Source organism: Corella eumyota, chromosome 6 (genome assembly GCF_963082875.1).
Source record: "Corella eumyota chromosome 6, kaCorEumy4.1, whole genome shotgun sequence".
Taxonomy (NCBI): domain Eukaryota; kingdom Metazoa; phylum Chordata; class Ascidiacea; order Phlebobranchia; family Corellidae; genus Corella; species Corella eumyota.
In genome coordinates this window covers 10,721,819-10,737,139 of record NC_137495.1, presented here as the reverse complement: position 1 = coordinate 10,737,139, position 15,321 = coordinate 10,721,819, and the positions used below count along the sequence as shown (strand labels likewise).

Genomic DNA, 15,321 nt, shown 5'->3' with positions numbered 1-15,321 from the left:
GGTTATTCTTTAATCACATTAGGCACTTGATTGCGGGGGACAAACAAATTAACCCCTTTATTCAAGGACAAGTCTAACGCCCATAAGGCAGTTGGACGCTCTAAAATTATTCGTTATTATATTAAACATGGTCAAATTGTGTTTTATTCGCATCCCCTTATAAACATTGTCGCTATTCGTTACGTAGAGCCAGTGAAAGCTGTGCTTAATTTCCTGTTCAGTTGTACTGTATTATTCGATAATTTCATAGAATAAGGGTTAATAGTGTAACCCTTTTGATGTAAAAATGTGGATTGACAGTTGTCCGTTTTTGTGTTTTTTCTGCGCGATTTTATTTTCTGACAGTTAGTATATTTTTTTGGTTCCTAAAACACACACCTATTTTTACTTTGCCAAGTTTTTATTTAGAATGAGTTAACAGTTAAATACCATTATAAAGGATGTAGTCGATATACGAAAGACGTTTTTTTTGTGTGTAATGTACTCGTAATTATGTTTATCGCTATGTATGTAACCTAAAATCCAGATTTTTTGTAGTGTGTACGTGTAATACCGTTTTTGTATATGTGTAATGTAACTTTCGGGATAAATATGTGATGAACGTGCTTGATTAATAAATAGATGTTGTCTGTAGATTCGGTTTGTTATTTTTGACCATTACTATCGGGTCTTAAACCCAGTTTTAGACATCGGAGACTTATACATTATTGCATTTATATTTGGATAACAGCACCCTTAGGAGTCGTTACTTTTTATGATTAGATTTTTCTTGACCTCAGTCCCTACATATCTATACCTGGAAAAAAGTTCAGGGTTAGCCTGTAATTTCTTCTTTAAGTGCTGAAGCCTACGTTCAGCCATTTTCCGATTGTACGACGGTCTTGCAAAATCGTCCTTATATAATCCAATCTGGTTACGACCGTCGACCATTGCAACGGTTGATTCCATTATTCCTATGGCCCTTTTATCCTCTATGGATGCCTTATTGCGTTGAACGTCGTTTAAATCCTTAGAAGTCTTAATAAAAGGCATTAAACAATATCTTACAAGAAGCGTCAATGTCATCTATGCTGTGTAGAAAATTAATTTTTCGCGCGTTGTTATTTGAACTTTTTGAGTAGTCAGAACCAAATAGTGTCCAGCCAAGCGCTGTATGCAAGCCAAATGGCTGACCAGATTCTCCGACACGTTGTTCCTTCAATCTAAAGGCTTTATGCACATTGTTACCCAGAAGTAATTCAATTTTCGCGTTCTTAAGTTTTAGAAACTTGAGATGTCTAAGATGCGCATAGCGGTTTGCTACATCTTCAGTGGGTATGCTCTCGCTTACATCAACTAAGTCGTTTAAAACAATTAGTTCGTTCACATTAAACAGTTCATTTATATATATTTGGGATATAACTTAAACTTATTTTAGAAATCGAAATGGCTCATATTACATAATACGTAGTATTAACACATTTATTTATTTTTTTACAGATGGAAATTAGTGCTATACACTCATCCGAAAATATGTCAGTGGAGGCGTTATTAATTAGTGCCATTGAAGTTGAAGGTTAATTAATAAACCAAGAACAAGAAATAAGTGCCATTCTTCCAATTGCACATATTTTAAATGGAAGTGACGACACACCAAACCAAACGAGCGAATCGTCTTTAACAGATCCCTATCCAAAAGATGTATCTTCTGACTTTGAGGCAACATACCAGGTTATTAAAGGCGTTTCATTGCGAAGAAAGCCTATGCTTTTTGACAAAACTGGGTAAGACCTTTTATTATTTTTTGCTCATTTTTAAAAATAGTTTTTGGATCATTGTGGAGAATCATAGCTGGGCACCGTTACTTGAAATATCAACTTCGATAACGGGTGTTCCGTTAATAAAATCGTAAACTTTGATAAAATTAAACCGTTACTTAAATACGAATGTATCGGAAGTTACTAAAGCGTTATAATTCTTTTTGTATTTTAAAACGAAGTAAAGAATACCAGTTGCATGAATCACGTTTTATTAGAGAGATAAATGATTATTTTTGATATTAAATTTAATTTACGCAGAAAAGCTAGAACTTTTACGCTTTTTTTGTAGCGATATTTTTACACGACTACGGACCAAAGTAATTCACGTCACGTTAAACTAATTTGTGACTGCCAACAGTTTTATTTCATTAACAAACCTAATTATTAAAATAACGTAAATGTTTGCTTCATATTCTTGTTACACAGCTACTTTAAGCAGATTTACTAATGTCAAAAACCCTAAAAATATTATAAAACTTAATTTAAAAAAAAATTTACTAGCACGAAATTTTGTATGTAGTTTTTAAAACGTGAAAAAATTAGTCACAAAAAACATAGCACCACTAAAATTGTCAAAATACCTGAAACAAATTTTAAACGTGATGGTATTTAAAGCAAAAACAAAGGCAGTGAAAAAGAAAAAAAACATTACACACCACTTCAAGCACCTTGGAAATTATAAGAATTTCCCAGGGAAAAAAAACAGTGGAAATTGACCAAAAATACTGTCATTTTTAAGATACAACAATGTAACTTATGTAACATTCCCCAAAGGTTTTTTTGTATATATCTTTATCCTCGATGTGGAAAGGTCAAACTGATGTTACTCTATGTTTAGGTCGTGCATTCGACCTTCCCACATCTAGGATAGAAATATATACAAAAAAAAAGATAAAACATATAAAGACCCTGCAGTATCAGAAGGGCTGCACATCAAACATTTTGTTCGTATATCTTATTGTTCTCTATACTTTACTTTTGCTAGAAATTTACAACAAAAAATTACATTCAACCTAATTCATTGATTGTTCAGGTATGTTGGCATTTTTTAGTAAATGCATGTTACCTTTCATAAATAGCAACATTTCAAAATTACTATCAGATAGGGATGACCTTTTGGCCCTCAGAATGTCCTTACCAACTGAAAACAAGCGCTCTACTGCAGCACTGGATGGGATTGGGGTATTGAACTTCATAAATAAGTTCATTAATAACTGCTGACCCAAGAATGCAGCATCTGTCAGTAAGCTTTTAGAGCTAGTTTCCAGCCAGGTTTTAACTAATTTTTTTGCTTTTCCTCTAATAGAACCTCGGTTAGCAAGATGATGATCATTACCCTGGGTAACCGAAAGAAAAAAATCTTCTTCTTCATTATCATTATTGCTGGTCCCACTACTGTTTTCTACTTCATCTTGTATTTCTATCATGGCCTCTTCAACTTTATCCTCCATTCTTTTTTTTACCTGGGCGACCTTCATGTTGTTATATTTTTCAAGCCACAGTAGACGGAATTTGGGATGAAAAGCAGCCGCAAGTTGGCATCCTTCATCCTCCATGAGGTTCTCAAATCTTTTGTTAATACCAAACAAAAATGCATCAATTAAAGGGTGGCAATAAATAAGACTTTTAGACTCAAGTTCTTTAAGTTTTAATACAGTCGCAGCAATTATTGGAAGAAGAGTTCCAAGATAAGCCTGGTCCTCCCCTTGTATTTTATCCAAGGCAAGAGCAATGGGTGACATTACCTAGTAAAATAAAATAATTTAGTCATTTAAGACCTATTGCTACAAAATAGGCTAAAAAAATTAATTATAAAAACAAGGTCATGTTAAGATTTTTTAATAAAAAATAAGAAAAAAGAAAATAAATAGGTTACCGTTGCATACCCCTTTAGTAATTCGATATCCTGGTCACTAAAATTGCTTAGTTTAAGCTGTGTCATGCATCTATGAAGAGCAGGTCTATTAGAGTCTAGAATGTTATTTAACCGGACTACTGAATCATAAAGAGAGTTCCATCGTGTAGTGTTAGGAACCAAAAGCCTTTTTCCTAATTTAGCAAATAAGGTGTCTGCTGCTACGCAACTTCGACTTTGGCAATTCCAAAGTGCATTTGCCTTAGCCATAGCATTTCGGAAAGGTCGCTTAAACACCGCACTTTGAAGCGCAATATCAACATCTTTGCAAGCTACTAAATTGAAAGTGTGGGCAGCACATCTCATGTGAACTGGCAAATTTATCCCACCTCCTAAATTTTCATCATTTAACACTAAAGAATCATATAGGGGGACATATTCCAACTCATCCTCGTTGAAATGTTCAGCCAAGACGGTAGTCACAGCAGCATTTTCGGAACTTTCAGCAACTTCCTCAGCTACCAAGGGTGGCAAAACATCTGCCATTGGCCCAAATTGAACAAAAGCCTTAACAAAGTTGCTTCCATTGTCAGTGGTAGTTCTAAAATCAAAAAAAAAATTAGAAATAGTAAAATAATAGTATAGGCTATATATGCCAACGAACATAAAAAAACAGCCTATACACTTAACTGTATTATATAGAAAGTTAACAGGGAAAAATCACAAATTTTATAACTATAGGCCTATTTAAATTTTAAAAAGATGTTGTACAATTTAATTTAACCTTGTAACTTTGCTTTCGATTTTAAACTCATAATGAACATTAACAATGATCTGTGAAAGAACTTCGTAAGTATGACGTCCTGTTATTCGGGTACATGCAAGTACCGCCTTTTTTCTCTCTCTTGTTTTGCAATCAAGCCAATGAACTGTCATTCCTAAATAGCTTTTTTTATGAGCAGTCCAGCAATCAGCTGTAGTAGCAACCCAATTAACTTCGCTAAGAATTCTAAAATAAAAAAAATCCGTTAATTTTTTACATGTTATCATTGTTAAAGAAAATTAATAATTACCTAATTAATGACTGCTTTAAATTAGCATGCATTTTAACAACTCTTCTTCCCAACGTCCTTCTAGAGACGGTGCTTTTAGTAGGTTTTAGTGTTTTTATAAGTCCCTCGAAAGATTGAGTTTCAACTACATGGAGAGGCAGCATATTTTCAACAAAAAAGTTAACAATTTTATTTTCTACCATTGCCTGTGATACACCACCGCCCATAACTACATTTTTAAATGACTCTCCAAGTGATTGCTGTCTTACTTTTTTGAAAGGTACTAGCAAACCTTGTGTGCTATTATTTCGTTTGTTTTTACCTCGAAAGGAACCTATCTTAACTCTATCTTCAAACTCTTTAAAATTAGCTGGGTGATTTCTTTTGACATGCTGTTTAAGATTACTTAGACTTGTTGTGTGCCCTTTAATATCAACAATTTTGGGTAGACACAACTTGCAATTGAAAAGTAATCTATCGCTCATTTTGGCCTTAAACATAAAAAAACTGCGCAGGTGAGGCCAAGGATGCTGTGACTCTTCTAAGTCTTCTTCCTCATCTAGCTGTTCCTTTGAAGCCATGTTTACAATTATTTTTTGTCTCACTTAATTTAAACTGTTAACCTAAAAATATCGTATACTTTGTCCAAAGTTTAAAACTATCTAAGTCTAGTTTTTAACTAAACTTAGGTTAACGTAATGCCTGCGCAAAACTGATTTTAAAAAGACTACTGTCAGACTGTCGAAAAAGTACTATTAAACTTAAAAGTCTTAATAATCAGGCCTACCATTATGGCGCAATAAAAACTAAAGAAAATTGCGCCACATTCGTCACATTTTTTAATTTGTTACGCCACCGTTTACGATGTAAGTATACGAGTTATCTTTAAACTGTTGTAACTAGATACCATTTATTAAATTAACATGTCTATCTGCTTATTAAAGTCAAGTTTCGAGTAAACTTCTATATTATAACGACTAATTCGTTTTTGTAGCCAAATAATTGAGGACAAACTAAGTGAAAACGACATTTGTTACAATCGTAAGATGTCAATGAACCACATAAAATTCGTATATTTAAGACATTTTTGGTACTTACGTACTTTATCTAACGGACAACGGAAGCACATCAATGTAACGAAAGTTAAGAAATCTGTTTATGATTTTCTCAACGATTAACGCATTAACGGTTTGGTGCCCACCTTTGAGAATAACTTGACTTAATCTTTTTTATCAACTTCAATAAGTCAACATATCTATTTTATATCTAAATAACTATTAAACTGATAAATAAATAACTATTAAACTTAAACATTTAAAAAGGTACTCATTCACGATAAAAGCCAATCTAAAACGTTGATACTGTGCTGTAAAACTGTTTTGCAAAAAATTTCACGATTTGCTGCCTCGACCCGTGAGCATAATCATCCTTCTTTACCAGTTAAGAATCGTAACTGACACATTTAAATTAAAATATTTGTAAATCTAATGGATTAGTCGTCAAATAGTTATTAAGTAAACCCATATAACAAGGTTGCTAATTTTAAAATCAAACGTAGCCAGTGTTGTACGAGCTACGGCCAAGCGCGGAGAGCACGAGAACTCTTACGCTTCAGCTGGGGCCATTATCCAGGCTACAGTGCAAGAACTTGTTGTCCCTGAAGACTTTGTCCGGCACTTCCATCCTTAAGTTCATTGACAAGGACAACCAATTCGTACAGGGGTGACCAACAACCTAAAGACCCAAGTTCCATTGATTTGCCGCTACTGGACGATCAGATCCCAGAGGACTTTTTTGTGCACGACATAAACGAAGGCGGTTATAGGCGATTTGCCTATAATTTTTAGTATGTTTGGTATTATCCCAACGAATCGCAAACCTCCTATTTACGACATTTAAATGTCACTAATTACTAATTAATATATTTTATTATTAAAATTTAAAGATTAAATTTTCTGAAATTATAATATGTTGTTGGTATTATTATTTTGTATGTTGCTATTTAAAATGAAGATTTAATTTTAGCTGAATATCGTTTAATCAATATTTTAGTTTTTTTTATAAAATAACGAATCAGTGTGAGTTTAACGCTTGAATAATTTAATAGCGTTCTGGTCGCCGTCAAAAATCGTCTTTTTCGCTGTCCATTAAAGTAAAAAATATTGGTTAAAAATTTAAGTAAAATGTTAAAGTATAAGTCAAAAATGTGTAAAATTTTTTTTTTTAATGGTTTTTTGTTATTATATTTTAATACTCGTTTGATTACTTAAAAATTAAGATCGGTATTTTGCTTTTAAATTTAGTTTACTTTTCTATTACAATATCAATGAATGTGTTAGTTTGTTAAAATTAGGTTTAAATATAAAAAAGTTCATATTTAAATTTATAATTTAATTAATAAACCTATTAAATAAATTATATTTATAAAAAAGTATCAAACGATTTTGAACCATATTTTATTTATCAATTAAATCTAGTTTTTAAATATTTTTTTCCTTAGATTCTTTGTAACAAAACTTGCCATTATATATAAAAAAACAAAAACTGCAAGGGTATTTACAGAACTATACCTGAATTTACATAAACTTAAATGCACTAAAAATAAACAACAAAATCAATTTCATGATTTAAAACATGCCACGAATTTTATTTTGTAATCATTGGCGCGTTTAGCTCTTTAACCGAAAGGTTGGAGGTTTTTTCGTCTCTATGGTGCAATCAGTTGTCTCTATGGTGCAATCAGTTAGCGAGTTTCTCTGTTAATCGAAAGGTTGGTTGTTCGAATCCATCCAAGGTTAAATCTATTTTGTTACATTTTTATTATTATAATTTTGATTTACAGATTCAATTCTAGCGTAGCAACGTATGTCGTCTGTGTGGCGCAATCGGTTGTCGCGTTCGGCTGTTAACCGAAAGGTTGGTGGTTCAAGCCCACACAGGGACGAGTTTTTTATTTGATTCATTTTTATTACCATGATAATGTTTTTCAAATTTAATAAAAATGTCGCGAATCAGTTGTTGTTGTATTGCAATGGTTAACGCATTTGGCTATTAACCGAAAGGCCAACCCAGAAATAAAAATAGTTTTCTTTATATTTAAAATTTTTTCTTTGTAAATTTGTTTGAAACTCTTTTCTCATGGAACCTCTAACTTCGTTTTTCTGGAATTAAACCATTATTTTAACGATTCATTCTAGCTTTTTATTAAAGGCAAATGTTTGTTTTAAAGACGAAGGGCAATTTCGTCCTACTGAACAAAAGCCACTCAATAAACATGGATTTAGACATTACTTAATTTAGCGTTTAATTTTTAAAGAAATTAGACAGAATTTTATATTCTTGTAAACAACCAACAACTAACAAAGGCAGTTATTAAAACATAAAATAATGCGTTGTCGGCATGAGTCGAACCTGCGCGGGCAGAGCCTCAAAGAACTCACTCAAACCTATAGCCTTCACCACTCGGCCACGACAACTCTAATGTTCTATTCTCGGAGCACCTCACGTGATTTTAATTAGTTAATTAACTGTATATTTAAAATAAATTTATGCGTTGTCGGCAGGATTCCAACCTGCGCGGGCAAAGCCCAATAGATTTCAAGTCTATCGCCTTAACCACTCGGCCACAACAATTGTTATGTTGGATTCTCAAAGCAGCTAGCGTGATTTAGATTAATTTTGTAATAAAACTGAAATAAAAATGCGTTATCGGCTGGACTCGAACCTTTAAATTTGAAGTAAAACTAAATAAATAAATTCGTTGTCGGCAGGATTCGAATAGGTGCGGACAGCGCTAAAAGATTGTAAGTCTATTGCCTTAACCACTCGGTCACGGCAACTTTTTTGTTTACATTTTAAGGCAACTTTAATTAATAAAATTGTATTTAATTAATTAAAGTTGTAATTAAAAATTGAAAAAAATGCGTTTTCGGCAGGATTCGAACTTGTGCCTGCAGAGCTGAATAGGTTCCTTTTTTATAGCCTTAACCAATCGGTCACGACAACTTTTGCTTTTCCTTCTTGAGGCAGCTAGAGTGATTTTATTTAATTATTTAAATGCTCGTCCCATGGCATTGTAATTTTTTCATGGTTTTTGTGTTTTAAATATTTTTATTGGTTAAGTGTAGATTTTGGTCCCAAAAACCTAGGTATTTACAGTTATATATGTAGATATGCTAAGTGTAGTTTCTTTACAGTTATAATTGCTGTTATTCTTTTGACTGTTTCTAACAACCAACATCTAACTTTGTTCCTATTTGAATAAGGTATATATGCTATTTGTATAATTTTTAAAAACAGAATTTTAATAAAATTTTGCTGAACAAATTGTCAAATTTTAATCAAACGAATGTTAAATTTTACCATATTTTATCGAATTTTAATCAAACGAATCTTAATTGTGGACTAACAATCAATAAAGTTAAAAGAAAAAAGGCATATTGTTCGTATTTTTAATTTCTTAAACGTAAGCCAATAGATATTCTTTATTACAACTCATGTTGTAGGATCACATCTGTGAAACTACATATATGTTTAATAAATAGGAAAAAGTGATAACAATTTGAATTGCTGGTTGTGGGTAAATGGCCAGCTGCAAATATTTGTTGCAATTTTTACGTTAATTTACTTTGTTAATAAAGTGATTTAAAATAATTTTTGTCGCAATTACAAAAATAATTATGGTTACTAAATTAAAGAATGTTATTGCATTTCATTGAAGAAAAGAATTACTTGCCCATTTAAAATTAATTTTATTGCTGTAACGGGTTTTGCAATATAATAACAGTTTTATATATCTAATCGTGTTATTAAAATAAAATGCATGTTAAAGGCAATACAAAATGACATTTCCTACTTTAAAATGAACCCCCCAAAAAAGTTTAGAATCCCCGAGATAATAGTGGGGCGCAAAGTTCGCTACGCAAACCCCTTGTTTAAACCAACCAAAAAAATTGACTTAAAATCAAAGTTTTCGAAAGATAATAAGGCATAAGGCTGCCTATCACAATTGGTGGTTTACTTAAGATTTATGTTTATTAGCATCTTAACAAGGGTTCTACTCTTACTGGGTTGGCCGAGTGGTTAAGGCGTTGGACTCAAGTTTCAATGGACGAATGTCCGCGTGGGTTTGAACCCCACACCCAGTAGTTTCATTTTAACTTGATTTATTAAAAAAATGACATTTGATTCGAAATCGTTTAAACCTTTTTTTATAAAAAAAAATTACACAGTAAATTAAAATATAATCCTTATAATAACTAGACTAAATTTCAGCAAACGAACACGCATCGATGTCGTAAAATATAACCAAACTAAATTTAAAAGCAAAATATTGATCTTATTTTTTTATTAATCAAGCAAGTATTTAAGCATTATTGACAATAAAATACCTAATTTTATACCCAAAGTAAAAATCATGAATATTTACCACCTTAAGTAAAATGTTTTCGTTAATTTGAGAATTTGGTTGAACAAATAAACGCTGTAAAAGACTCTTGTAGGGAGTGAAGAAAATTTTAATCCTAAAAAGTATCGACTGAAACTGTGCTCCTTGGTCTGATGACAATGTTGACGGTAATAAATCTTGCTAGTAAGCATTTGCAAGTTTTATTGCAAAGCGTAGCAAAACCGATCAAAGCAACCCCTAGTCAAACTATGCAATATAAGGATGTTTATTCCAGTCACCTCCTTGTTTGTTATCGCAAAACCAATCACTTAACCGAGTTGGAAAATTGGCTTATAGTTTATCCGAGAGTATCCCTAGTTAAAAATTATTTTTAGAAAAAGAATACTTACCTTTTGTGTATAAAAATAAAATTTGTTGTTTAAAAACTACACCTTGACTTATTCAGCTTCTCATTTTTTAAGTTTTTTACAATTAAACAACAACTAGAAATATAAGAAGTCTTATAATACACATGACTTTGTTTCGCTGCAACGCAATTTTATCGTTTCGTTATTAATCGGCTTTTTAAAGAACAAAGCAAACTTATTAACCCAACGAATAAGTAAGTTTTACGATTTTGTACAGTATGCAATAAAAACGCTTTAAATAGTGTATAAAAAAAATTATATGTAAATTTTTTATTATTCACAAAGTCACTATTTTAACCTAATCCAATTGTTTATTTTTGTTTTATTAATTTTAAAATTATTTAAAAAATATTAGGCAAGAGTCACCCTTTCCTATGCAAAAAGGTACAAATTTTTTGCCCTTTTATATAACGTCACAATGCCATTGTGAAATGAAACCGACTTTATCAATTGCATCGTGTGATTCAATTAGCAACCGTAACTCTGTGTGTGATAAAAAATGAACAAATAAATATGTCTTAAGCATAAATAAGTATTTCACGTACCTAAAGTAGGGAAAGTTTTGCTTAATAAAATACGAGCGCGCCAGGACTCGAACCTGGAATCTTCTGCTCCGTAGGCAGACGCGTTATCCATTGCGCCACGCACCCGCAATGTCAAAATTGATAAATAATGTTTTCTTAATCAAAACTTTAAAAAGCTAAGTCTGTCCAAACAAAAAACGAAAAAATGGGCATGCTCACCCAGAAACTTTTTGAACTTATTTGCTGTAAACACGCTATTTTTACATTTAATAGTTAATTGTTTAAAATAAAGGCCCTTTCACACGGCGTACGCAAAATTTATTTTTTGTTGTCTATTTCCTATATAATTTAAAACGTATTTTGTACATTTCAACTACTCATTTTAATAGAGCTTGAATTGACACAATAAAAAGCAAAGTAGCATAACAGATTTATTTTATTATAAGCGTCTATTAAGTTTAAAACTAAAAACGTTGGGGAAATAATGGTGCAAGTTATGTAACATCTGACAATGGATTTCAACGAAAAAATTTATAAACAATTTATTAATTTTCTTGTTCATCTTGTCAGCTCTTCTATAAAATAACACGATATATCATTAAACATTGTAATTAAGACACAACAGATTATAAAGTTTTTGTTGATAATCTATTTAACTTTTCTTTCGATTAAATATTCTTTCACCTCTACATACTTAAATCTCCACCCCCCCCTCTCCCTCCTCCTTTTCCTAGCCATCCTTTCTCTTCTCTATACAACCACAATATCACCCCATGTATAGGTTGTTGTCCTACTATTATTGTTTGAGTGTTTGTGTAATGTACATAAATAGCCTATGTTTGCAAAAAAATAGGCAACCTTACTTTTGTTAGTGTATTCCACCAACACAGTTTTAATATTAAACAGACAGACAGAAAAGTGTATTTAATGATTGTTGCACTTACCAAATGCTCCTGCAAAATGATGTCGAACTAAGCTTTTAGCTGCAAATAACTAAAATAGTCCTCGATTACAAAAGTTTGCTGTTTAATTAACTTCTTGCATACCAAAATATGCACATCACAAAATGTCAGCGGTTCGATAAAGTTAGTTAGAATTTGCCCTTTTTCAACACTTTGTAGAAACTCTACAGGAAGCAAATAATAAAATTTTGCGCTTTTGTTGAAAACTATAATTTTATTTTTTTGTTTCATTAATAATTTACTTATTACGCTTCGATGTGTTTACATTTAAGTTACTTTTAATTACTTGCATTTATTTTCGTTATTTTAAACCCTGCGTCAAAATTACTGTGACAACCATTTAATAGGGCATTCTTTTTTTTAACAAAAAACCATAGCAGCTTTTTAAAGTCAAATGGTAAATTTATATTTTAAGTGCTATTTTTTTAAAAAACACAGCTAAAATAAGTTTTTTTTTTAAAACTATGTTATTATTTACCTAATAAGATATTGGAAATTAAGTTGTCTTTAAGGTTGATTGGTATGTAACTTATTTAAAATAAATCCACATAAACTTACTTTAATTTTTATAAAAAAAAATATTTGCTGTTAATTTAATACGAAATTTTATGTGCTGACAAGCATTAACTTTCTTTTTTCGATGTTAAAAGTATATCGAATGCTTTTAATTTTTTATAACTTGTTTATGAAATTTGCAGTTTATATTTAACATTTCTTGTCGTATAAAAATTTATCTTTTTTTTTGTGGTTTTGATTCATATTTTAATCTAGTCATTTACGCTTTATATTAAGTGCATATACTTAAATTAAACCTGGAAATTTAGTTTTACTAAACGGACGCCACCAAACAAACATGGATTTGGACTTCAAAGTTAATTTAGTGTTAATTTTTTTTTAATAGTCGAAATCTCATATTCTTGTACACAACCAATCATTAGGAACAATCAAAATTATTAAATTTGCTATTTGTGCAAAAACATTGCACAGGATATCAAGAAAAAAGTACAAAAAACTATTAAAATTTAGTCGACTTTTTTTACATTCGCGAGTTGGAATTTGCATAAGCTTTTAATTACAGCCGGAAGATAAACAAAAGCCTAATTTAACATAAACGTCATGATAGGTTTACAAATCTTCGTGGTATTTAAAATTTAACGTATTATTTAAAAGCAATCAGAAAAAATTATTTTTAAAATAACTACCAACTTCATTATAGTAAAATAATATTAGTCGTTTCTGGGGAAAGAACCCAGGATCTCCTGTTCACGAGACAGACGCTTTACCACTAAGCTATAAAGCCTCGGTGACTAAATTATTAAAATACTGATTCGATTCAAAAGTTTTTTTTTCAAAAAGTTTTTTTTTTAAATTCATCATAACAACAAGCAAAAATACTTACAACTAGATTTATTTGATAAATAAAATACGAATTAAAATTATTTGATCATTTTTAAAATTAATCTCTATTAATAAATAAAGATAATCATAAACATAAATTAATTAAGATTATCAACTAAATTATTTTATGTATTTAATTATAAGATAAATGTTTATCATTATTATTTTCTTTTTAATTTAAAAGATTGCGGTTCGAGTCCACCTAGGGTTAAATATATAATCGTCTTTTTTTACAATTTTGCTTTGCAAATTTGATAGAAATGTCGCAAATCAGTCGTTTCTGCAATCATTGGCGGGTTTAGCTCTTTAACCGGTGGTGCAAACAAACATAGACTCGTCAAGTCAAAGACGAAAAACACCAGAACTAAACCAACTAAACGTTGGGTTCCTTACTAAAAAATATGAAGAATATTTACTACGATTCTTTGAAGCCAGGAAGTTATAGCGGAATCAATGCATAAGCGCGAAGCACTAAATTAAATAAAAAACAAGTTAAAAAATGGCTTTTAGCGCAAGATGTCTACATTACATCGCCGAGCTCGTAAGAATTACCCGCCACGAAAAACAACTGTTTTCGGTGAAAACAAACAATACCAAATAGACTTCGTTGATCTCACCAAACTTGCCAGACACAACGACGGATTTTAATTTTTCTTAACGTGTATTGATGTATTTTTAAAATTTGCCTTTTCATTGAAAAACAAGTGCGGTGTTTCAACTACAAAGGCTTTCAAGGCGGTTTTAAAAGAGAGACATATCGACAAAGTTTCCTTTGATAGCGGCATAGAGTTTTACAACAAAACTTTTTTAAAAATACTGAAGTCGTTCTTAACACAAGACTATTTAATTAAAGCATCCCTGGTAGAACGCTCTACTTTAATTTAACTATTTTAACAAAACTCTACAAGTACTTTACGCATACTGGGACATTTTGTTATATCGAAGTTTTGCAAAAAATCGTCGATTCGTACAATCACAGCAAGCACAGAAGTACTGGTTTTGCGCCTGCCAACTTAAATGAAAATAATCGCGAAAAAGTTTGGTTCAACTTGTATGAAGCACATCCAAAACCTAATAAAAACCGCGTTTAAGCGTTGAGACTTTAGTAAGAGTGAGTCGTCTCCAGAAACGTTTTCAAAAATCGTATCAGCAAAGTTTTTCAAAGGAAATTGTTAAAATACGAGAAGCTGTCGCAGGCTCCTTATTATCACCTCAAAGATTTCAACGATGAATTTGTGGCCGGGACTTAATGAGGATAAAGTAATTCATTTGTGATGTCAGGTAATATTCTGTCTATAATACTTTCCTTTATTCTAATAATGTATTTAAAAAAATGAATACAGGTTATAATAATAAAATAGAACAAAAACACTAACTTTCTTCTTTGTTTCTAACAAATGTTAAATTTTTGCGAAATTGTGATTCAAAATACATTTTTTGTGCTCAGTATACCCAAATGTGTTTGGCACACCCTTTGGTATATATACAATAAACATATTTTAATGAAAAGCAATAATACAGATGTTAAGTTAATAAATAGCATATCGCAATGAAAGCAAGTCAAGATACCCAACTTTGTAACTATGTCAAGGATAATAGGTATAGATTGCATGCACCTAATTCAATACAGTTTAACTGATTGTTTATAAAGGATATTGTTAATAAACCTTAATAAAGGGCCTACCTTTGCGAAATAGTATAAAATGGTATTGCCTGAAATCAAATATTTGTATTGAAGAGCCAAATAGAGTTACCCATACATGTTAATCAAAACTTTTTGATTTAGTAAGTCTAAATTAGAAACAGCATACTTAGCATTTTGGGAATGGGTGTCATTTATTAATTTAACTTGTAAAATATCGCAATTCGTTAATGAATAAGATGCTAATTTTGGTGAATGCAGCCTTGATAAATGTG

General features: G+C 31.1%; 3 non-coding genes across 3 annotated transcripts; 1 reads left to right on the top strand and 2 right to left on the bottom strand.

Moving 5' to 3' along the window:
• Positions 1–8,257: 8,257 nt before the first annotated feature.
• Positions 8,258–8,339, bottom strand: Trnas-uga (transfer RNA serine (anticodon UGA)). Its single transcript has one exon. It is a non-coding gene; the product is annotated as a tRNA-Ser (tRNA).
• Positions 8,340–9,770: 1,431 nt separating this feature from the next.
• On the top strand, positions 9,771–9,853 carry Trnal-caa (transfer RNA leucine (anticodon CAA)). The gene has a single exon. It is a non-coding gene; the product is annotated as a tRNA-Leu (tRNA).
• A 1,244-nt stretch (positions 9,854–11,097) lies between these two features.
• Trnar-acg (transfer RNA arginine (anticodon ACG)) lies at positions 11,098–11,170 on the bottom strand. The gene has a single exon. It is a non-coding gene; the product is annotated as a tRNA-Arg (tRNA).
• Between the last annotated feature and the right edge of the window lie 4,151 nt (positions 11,171–15,321).